The 8,613-nt window shown below is 47.3% G+C and overlaps 2 long non-coding RNA genes and 1 pseudogene across 5 annotated transcripts; 2 read left to right on the top strand and 1 right to left on the bottom strand.

The window, feature by feature from the left end:
* LOC112072940 (histone-lysine N-methyltransferase NSD2-like) overlaps positions 1 to 2,615 on the top strand; it is a 7,974-nt pseudogene extending 5,359 nt beyond the window's left edge.
* LOC112072941 (uncharacterized) lies at positions 2,419 to 3,734 on the bottom strand. Of its 4 annotated transcripts, XR_011476377.1 has the most exons (5): positions 3,681 to 3,734; positions 3,546 to 3,607; positions 3,135 to 3,212; positions 2,947 to 3,026; positions 2,419 to 2,500 (listed from the first exon to the last, which is right to left on the bottom strand). It is a non-coding gene; the product is annotated as an uncharacterized lncRNA (long non-coding RNA). The 4 variants fall into 4 exon arrangements; XR_011476376.1 differs by lacking the exon at positions 3,681 to 3,734 and having other exon boundaries at positions 3,546 to 3,671; XR_011476380.1 differs by lacking the exons at positions 2,419 to 2,500; positions 3,681 to 3,734 and adding an exon at positions 2,650 to 2,695 and having other exon boundaries at positions 2,918 to 3,026; positions 3,546 to 3,671.
* On the top strand, positions 2,784 to 3,204 carry LOC139024982 (uncharacterized). The gene is made up of 2 exons (XR_011476381.1): positions 2,784 to 2,843; positions 2,907 to 3,204. It is a non-coding gene; the product is annotated as an uncharacterized lncRNA (long non-coding RNA).
* Positions 3,735 to 8,613: the final 4,879 nt, after the last annotated feature.

Genomic DNA, 8,613 nt, shown 5'->3' on the forward strand with positions numbered 1-8,613 from the left:
CACCAAGAGACCCTTCGGTAAGACCCTAACCCCCTGACCCTTCCACCTCTCCTGCCTGGACCGCACCAAGAGACCCTTTGGTAAGACCTAACCCCTGACCCTTCACCTCTCCTGCCTGGACCGCACCAGAGAACCCTTCGGTAAGACCCTAAACCCCTGAACCCTTCCACCTTCATCCTGCCTGGACCGCACCAAGAGAACCCTTCTGGTGAAGAGACCATAACCCCTGACCCTTCCACTCTCCTGCCTGGACCGCACCAAGAGAACCCTTCGGTAAGACCCTAACCCCCTGACCCTTCTCACCTCTCCTGCCTGGACCGCACCAAGAGACCCTTCGGTAAGACCTAACCCCCTGACCCTTCCACCTCTCCTGCCTGGACTGCAACAAAGACCCTTCGGTAAGACCCTAACCCCTGACCCTTCCACCTCTCCTGCCTGGACGCACCAAGAGACCCTTCGGTAAGACCCTAAACCCCTTGACCCTTCCACCTCTCCTGCCTGGACCGCACCAAGAGACCCTTTGGTAAGACCCTAACCCCCTGACCCTTCCACCTTCTCCTGCCTGGACCGCACCAACAGGACCCTTCCGTAAGACCCTAACCCCTGACCCTTCCACCTCTCCTGCCTGGACCGCACCAAGAGACCCTTCCGTAAGACCCTAACCCCTGACCCTCTCTTGCCTGGACCGCACAAGAAAACCCCTTCGGTACAACCCCCTAACCCCTGACCCTCTCTTGCCTGGACCGCACCGTAAGCTATGTCGATTCACCAGGGGATGATTCAATAGTGTAGCTCAGTGTCCATTCACCAGGGGAATGATTCAATAGTGTCGTACAGTGTAGCTAGTGATTCACCACGCGGAATGAATTCAATACGTGTTGTGGTTTCATAGTTGTAAGCTAGTGATTCACCAGGGGAATGATTCAATAGGTTGTGTTCACACTGTGTAGCTAGTCGATTCACCAGGGGGAATGATTCAATAATTGTGAGCTAGTGATTCACCAGGGGAATGATTTCAATAGTGTGTGGTTTCAAGTGTAGCTGTGATTCACCAGGGGAATGATTCAATAGTGTGTGGTTTCATAGTGTGGCTAGTGATTCACCAGGGGAATGACTTCAATAGGTGTGGTTTCATAGTGTGGCTAGTGATTCACCAGGGGAATGATTCAATAGTGTTTAAGCTAGTGATTCACCAGGGGAATGATGTCCAATAGTGTAGCTAGTGATTCACCAGGGGAATGATTCAATAGTGTGTGGTTTCATAGGTGGGCTAGTGATTCACCAGGGGAATGATTCAATAGTGTGTGGTTTCATATGGTAGCTAGTGATTCACCAGGGGAATTTGTGAGATAAAAAGACGATATAATATAGACTACTGGTCAAAAGTTTTAGAACACCTACTCATTCAAGTTTTTTTTTTTTTTTTTGTGCACCTGTCACACATTGTAGACTAATAGTGAAGATATCAAAACTATGAAATAACATCTATGGAACCATGTAGTAACCAAAAAGTGTTAAACAAATCCAAATAAATGCATTCCAGGTGACTACCTCATGAAGCTGGTTGAGAGAATGCCAAGAGTGGGCAAAGCTGTCATCAAGGCAAAGGGTGGCTATTTGAAGTATCTCAAATATAAAATATATWTTTTTTTAAATGTTGGTTATTACATGATTCCATATGTATTATTTCATAGTTTTGATGTCTTCACTATTATTATACAATGTAGAAAAATTATATATTTTTTAATTTTTAATTTTAACTTGAATTTGGAAATTCTCCCACAATCCCATTTTCATATCAGGCGACCCAACATGGGGTCGTGACCACTAGTTTGGGAACCGCTGGACTAGATAGATATAACATAATGTGTTAGTTCTATAATGGTTATTATGTTATATTTCAGGGCGCTGGGATTGCCCGTGGCACCACTGTGACGTGTGTGGGAAGCCATCTGAGGCGTTCTGCCAGCTGTGCCCCAACTCATTCTGCAAGAACCACCAGGAGGGGGCGCTGCGGCCCTGGCCCCCCAAGGGACAGCTCTGCTGCCAGGAGCACGACCACCACTAACCCAACACCCTTACCCAGAGGGGACTGAGGCCTGACCCGGCCCCCGACACACAGCCTCAAGGCTTCAGGAGAGGCCTTGAGTTTCAGGTCTAACAACCTGACCACAGACTGGGAGACGCTGACCTGCAGCAGAACAGGACCCAACCCCATAATGTCTTCAAGATGACAGACGGACAGAAAGCCCTTTATGAATGTATGTTGTCTCTCTCCTCATCAGGGATCTGCTGTACTAATCTGCACCTCCAACCAGGTCCTTTTACACTCAGATAGCCAGCTAATCAGGTCCTTCTACCGGTTAGTTGTTTGTCTGTAACTCGTCTGCACTGAGAGAACTAAACACACCTGTCTGTAGTAGATAAGCACAACCATCAGAGTACAGTACACATCCCAGCTACAGTACACCTCCCAGCTAGTCAGTAGAGTACAGTACACCTCCCAGCTAGTCAGTAGAGTTACAGTACACCTCCAGCTACAGTCAGTAGAGTACAGTACACCTCCCAGCTAGTCAGCAGAGTACAGTACACCTCCCAGCTACAGACAGCAGAGTACAGTAACCTCGCTAGCAGTCGATACAGTAACCTCCAGCTAGTCAGTAGAGTACAGTACACCTCCCAGCTACAGTAGCACCTCCCAGCTACAGTCAGTAGAGTACAGTACACCTCCGCAGCTTACAGTAAGTAGAGTACAGTACACCTCCCAGCTAGTCAGTAGAGTACAGTACACCTCCCAGCTAGTCAGTAGAGTACAGTACACCTCCCAGCTACAGTCAGATAGAGTACAAGTACATCCCAGCTACAGTCAGTAGAGTACAGTACACCCCCAGCTACAGTCAGTAGAGTACAGTAACACTCCCAGCTAGTCAGTAGAGTACAGTACACCTCCCAGCTACAGTACACCTCCCAGCTAGTCAGTAGAGTACAGTACACCTCCCAGCTACAGTCAGTAGAGTACAGTACACCTCCAGCTACAGTCAGTAGAGTACAGTACACCTCCCAGCTACAGTCGTAGAGTACAGTACACCTCCCAGCTAGTCAGTAGAGTACAGTACACCTCCCAGCTACTACACCTCCCAGCTAGTCAGTAGAGTACAGTACACCTCCCAGCTACAGTACACCTCCCAGCTAGTCAGTAGAGTACAGTACAGCTACGTCACCTCCCAGCTACATAGTCAGTAGAGTACAGTCCTCCCAGCTACACAGTAGAGTACAGTACACCTCCCAGCTACAGTCAGTAGAGTACAGTACACCTCCCAGCTACAGTCAGTAGAGTACAGTAACACCTCCCAGCTAGTCAGTAGAAGTAAGCAGTACATCCTCCAAGCTAGTCCAGTAGAGTACAGTACACCTCCCAGCTACAGTCAGTAGAGTACAGTACACCTCCCAGCTACAGTCAGTCAGTAGAGTACAGTACACCTCCCAGCTACAGTCAGTAGAGTACAGTACAACCTCCCAGCTACAGTCAGTAGAGTACAGTACACCTCCCAGCTACAGTCAGTAGAGTACAGTACACCTCCCAGCTAGTCAGTAGAGTACAGTACACCTCCCAGCTACAGTACACTCCAAGTCCCTCCCCAGTCAGTAGAGTACAGTACACCTCCCAGCTACAGTAACACCTCCCAGCTAGTCAGTAGAGTACAGTACACCTCCCAGCTACAGTCAGTAGAGTAAGTAACCTCCCAGCTAGTCAGTAGAGTACAGTACACCTCGCCAAGCTACAGTACACCTCCAGCTACAGTCAGTAGAGTACAGTACACCTCCCAGCTAGTCAGTAGAGTACAGTACACCTCCCAGCTATCAGTACACCCTCCCAGCTACAGTCAGTAGAGTACAGTACACCTCCCAGCTAGTCAGTAGAGTACAGTACACCTCCAGCTACAGTCAGTAGAGTACAGTAACACTCCCAGCTACAGTCTAAGAGTACAGTACACCTCCCAGCTACAGTCAGTAGAGTACAGTAACCTCCAGCTACAGTACACCTCCCGTACAGTCAGTAGAGTACAGTACACCTCCCAGCTACAGACAGCACCTACAGCCGGCTACATCATTTTGTCTCTCTCTTGAAGCGAACTGCTCTCCTCATAGATGACTTTCAACAGGTTTCTAGTATTTATGTGTACATGAAAGAGCAACGTTCTAGTAATACTGGAATATTGTTAGTTCCAGGGGTTTTATATCTGATAAGTAATATCTAAGGAATTGAATTATGTTTGTTTCCTGTAATAGCCATAGGATACATTTCATTCTAGACAAGTACATAATATTGTTTTAATTGTTTCTTCATTTGAGTGATGCTAGTATACCTGTTCAGGTAGTGTTATTAAACCACAGAGCTGAAACCTGATTGTGGACTTTTACTCTGAAACCTGTTGAGGTATTTCAGGTTTTCTACTTGAGTCTTTTAGGTGCTCAGGAGGTTCTTGGCGGGAGCATGTGATTTTTGTGAGATGAGGTGTCCATGTGGTTTAAAGCACAGGGAGTTACACTACGTGGACACCTGCTGGTTGAACATCTCATTCCAAATCAAATCAAATGTATTTATATAGCCCTTCTTACATCAGCGCTGATCTCAAAGTGCTGTAACAGAAACCCAGCCTAAAACCCAACAGCAAGCAATGCAGGTGTAGAAGCACAGTGGCTAGGAAAAACTCCTAGAAAGGCCAAAACCTAGGAAGAAACCTAGAGAGGAACCAGGGCTATGAGGGTTGGCCAGTCCTCTTCTGGCTGTGCCGGGTAGATTATACCAGAACATGGCCAAGAGTTTTCAAATGTTCAGCATGGTCAAATAATAATATCACAGTAGTTATCGAGGGTACAGCAAGTCAGCCCACCTCAGGAGTAAATGTCAGTTGTCTTTTTCATAGCGATCATTAAAGAGTATATCTATACCGCTCCTGCGGTCTCTAGAGAGTTGAAAACAGCAGGTCTGGGACAGGTAGCATGTCCGGTGAACAGGTCAGGGTTCCATAGCCGCAGGCAGAACAGTTGAAATGGAAGCAGCAGCACGGCCAGGTGGACTGGGGACAGCAAGGAGTCATGTCGTCCTGACGTATGGTCTAGGGCTCAGGTCCTCCGAGAGAGAGAAAGAAAGAGAGAAGGAGAGAATTAGAGAGAGCAGACTTAAATTCACACAGGACACCGGATAAGCCAGGAGAAGTACTCCAGATATAACAAACTGACCCTAGCCCCCGACACAAACTACTGCAGCATAAATACTGGAGGCTGAGACAGGAGGGGTCAGGGACACTGTGGGCCCCGTCCGATGATACCCCCGGACAGGGCCAACAGGAAGGATATAACCCACCCACTTTGCCAAAGCACAGCCCCCACACCACTAGAGTGATATCTTTCACCACCAACTTACCATCCTGAGACAAGGCCGAGTATAGCCCACAAAGATCTCCGCCACGGCACAACCCAAGGGGGGGCGCCAACCCAGACAGGAAGATCACGTCCGTAACTCATCCCACTCAAGTGACGCACCTCTCCTAGGGACGGCATGAAAGAGCACCAGTAAGCCAGTGACTCAGCCCCTGTAATAAGGTTAGAGGCAGAGAATCCCAGTGGAGAGAGGGGAGCCGGCCAGGCAGAGACAGCAAGGGCGGTTCGTTGCTCCAGAGCCTTTCCGTTCACCTTCGCACTCCTGGGCCAGACTACACTCAATCATATGACCTACTGAAGAGATAAGTCTTCAGTAAAGACTTAAAGGTTGAGACCGAGTCTGCGTCTCTCACATGGGTAGGCAGACCATTCCATAAAAATGGAGATATATAGGAGAAAGCCCTGCCTCCAGCTGTTTGCTTAGAAATTCTAGGGACAATTAGGAGGCCTGCGTCTTGTGACCGTAGCGTACGTGTAGGTCTGTACGGCAGGACCAACTCGGAAAGATGGGTATGAGCAAGCCCATGTAACGCTTTATAGGTTAACAGTAAAACCTTGAAATCAGCCCTTGCCTTAACAGGAAGCCAGTGTAGAGAGGCTAGCACTGGAGTAATATGATCACATTTTTTGGTTCTAGTCAGGATTCTAGCAGCCGTGTTTAGCACTAACTGAAGTTTATTCAGTGCTTTATCCGGGTAGCCGGAAAGTAGATCATTGCAGTAGTCTAACCTAGAAGTAACAAAAGCATGGATACATTTTTCTGCATCATTTTTGGACAGACAATTTCTGATTTGTGCAATGTTACGTAGATGGGTAAAAGCTGTCCTTGAAACAGTCTTGATATGTTCGTCKAAAGAGAGATCAGGGTCCAGAGTAACGCCGAGGTCCTTCACAGTTTAATTTGAGACGATTTTACAACCATCAAGATTAATTGTCAGATTTAACAGAAGATCTCTTTGTTTTTTGGGACCTAGAACAAGCATCTCTGTTTTGTCCGAGTTTAAAAGTAGAACGTTTTCAGCCATCCACTTCCTTATGTCTGAAACACAGGCTTCTAGCGAGGGCAATTTTGGGGCTTCACCATGTTTCATTGAAATGTACAGCTGTGTGTCATCTGCATAGCAGTGAAAGTTAATATTATGTTTTCGAATGACATCCCCAAAATCATGGTCACTCCAGAGAAAGCGTTTCCACCGCTCCAGATACCAATGGCATTGTGCACAGTGATCTTAGGCTTGTGTGCGGCTGCACAGCCATGGAAACCCATTTCATGAAGCTCRCGACGAACAATTATTGTGCTGACTTTGCTTCCAGAGGCATTTTGGAACTCGGTAATGAGTGTTGCAACCGAGGACAGACTATTTTTTACACGCTTCAGCACTTGGCGGTCCCGTTCTGTGAACTTGTTGGAAAGGTGGTATCCTATGACGGTGCCACGTTGAAAGTCACTGAGCTCTTCAGTAAGGCCATTCTACTGCCAATGTTTGTCTGTGGAGATTGCATGGCTGTGTGCTTGATTTTCTTTTTGCACCTGTCAGCAACGGGGGTGGCTGAAATAGCTGAATTCACTAATTTTTAGTGGTGCCAACATACTTTTGTCTATATAGTGTATGTACTTTACTAGTCTAGTTTCCTGATGTAGAAGTTTCCAGACCTGATAACACTCACAACAAACTCATCGTGGTCAAACTGGTCGTTCAGAGAGAATGCAAACTACACAAATTTAGACAATTTGAAAAAAAAAATTGCCTTTAAGAATTGGAAGCAAGAGGTTCTTATTGCGTCTTTGTCAGTCCAGTATTGATAATCTAACAACGGTTAAGTCTCGGCCATGTTCTGATGTGGTCATTACCAACATATACCTGTGCTTTTAATACCGGAATAAGTGGACTTTTATTCAAGATAGTTCAGTACGCTTTAGTCTTTGTTTCAACCTGTCCACAGTTTGAGTTGTTGAGGTCCATGTTGAAGCCTTTCCTACCCCGTCAGGAGGACACTCCTGGTTCAGGCACCTCTACACAGTGTTGTTTGATCTGCTGGGAGAGAAGCCTGTACAACGGTTCCCCATTCATCCTCAGCTGAATCCAGTTGTTTTCAAATCAGAAGTGAATATGGACAGAACAGCCAGAACCTCATGTGCAGAGTTCACCAGCCTATCATAACCCAGTCCTCTCTACCCCGGCAGAGTTCACCCTAACTAAACCTCTCTCTCTACCCCGGCAGAGTTCACCCTAACTAAACCTCTCTCTACCCTGTCAGAGTTCACCCTAACTAAACCTCTCTCTACCATGTCAGAGTTCACCCTAACTAAACCTCTCTCTACCCTGTCAGAGTTCACCCTAACTAAACCTCTCTCTACCCCGTCAGAGTTCACCCTAACTAAACCTCTCTCTACCGAACTCTGACGGATGGTAGAAGAGGTTTAGTTAGGAGTGAATCTCCGGGTAGAGAGAGATTTAGTTAGGTGTGAACTCTGCCGGGGTAGGAGAGAGTTTAGTTAGCGTGAACTCTGACAGGGTAGAGAGAGGTTTAGTTAGGGTGAACTCTGACGGGGTAGAGAGAGATTTAGTCTAGGGTGAACTCTGCCGGGGTAGAGAGAGGTTTAGTTAGGGTGAACTCTGACAGGGTAGAGAGAGGTTTGTTAGAGGTGAATCTTTGCGGGGTAGAGAGAGTTTAGTTAGGGTGAACTCTGCCGGGGTAGAAGAGGTTTAGTTAGGGTGAACCTGACGGGGTAGAGAGAGTTTAGTTAGGGTGAACCTCTGCGGGGTAGAGAGAGGTTTAGTTAGGGTGAACTCTGACAGGGTAGAGAGAGGTTTAGTTAGGGTGAACTCTGACCAGGGTAGAGAGAGGTTTAGTTAGGGTGAAACTCTGCCGGGGTAGAGAGAGGTTTAGTTAGGCGGTGAACTCTGACAGGGTAGAGAGAGGTTTAGTTAGGTGAACTCTGACAGGGTAGAGAGAGGTTTAGTTAGGGTGACACTCTGCCAGCGGGTAGAGAAGGTGTGTGAGTTAGGGTGACTCTGCGGGTAGAGAGAGAGTTTAGTTAGGTGAACTCTGCCGGGTAGAAGAGGTTTAGTTAGGGTGAACTCTGACAGGGTAGAGAAGGTTTAGTTAGGGTGAACTCTGCCGGGGTAGAGAGAGAGTTTAGTTAGGGTGAACTCTGGACAGGGG

Source organism: Salvelinus sp. IW2-2015, unplaced genomic scaffold (genome assembly GCF_002910315.2).
Source record: "Salvelinus sp. IW2-2015 unplaced genomic scaffold, ASM291031v2 Un_scaffold2095, whole genome shotgun sequence".
In the NCBI taxonomy this organism is placed as follows: domain Eukaryota; kingdom Metazoa; phylum Chordata; class Actinopteri; order Salmoniformes; family Salmonidae; genus Salvelinus; species Salvelinus sp. IW2-2015.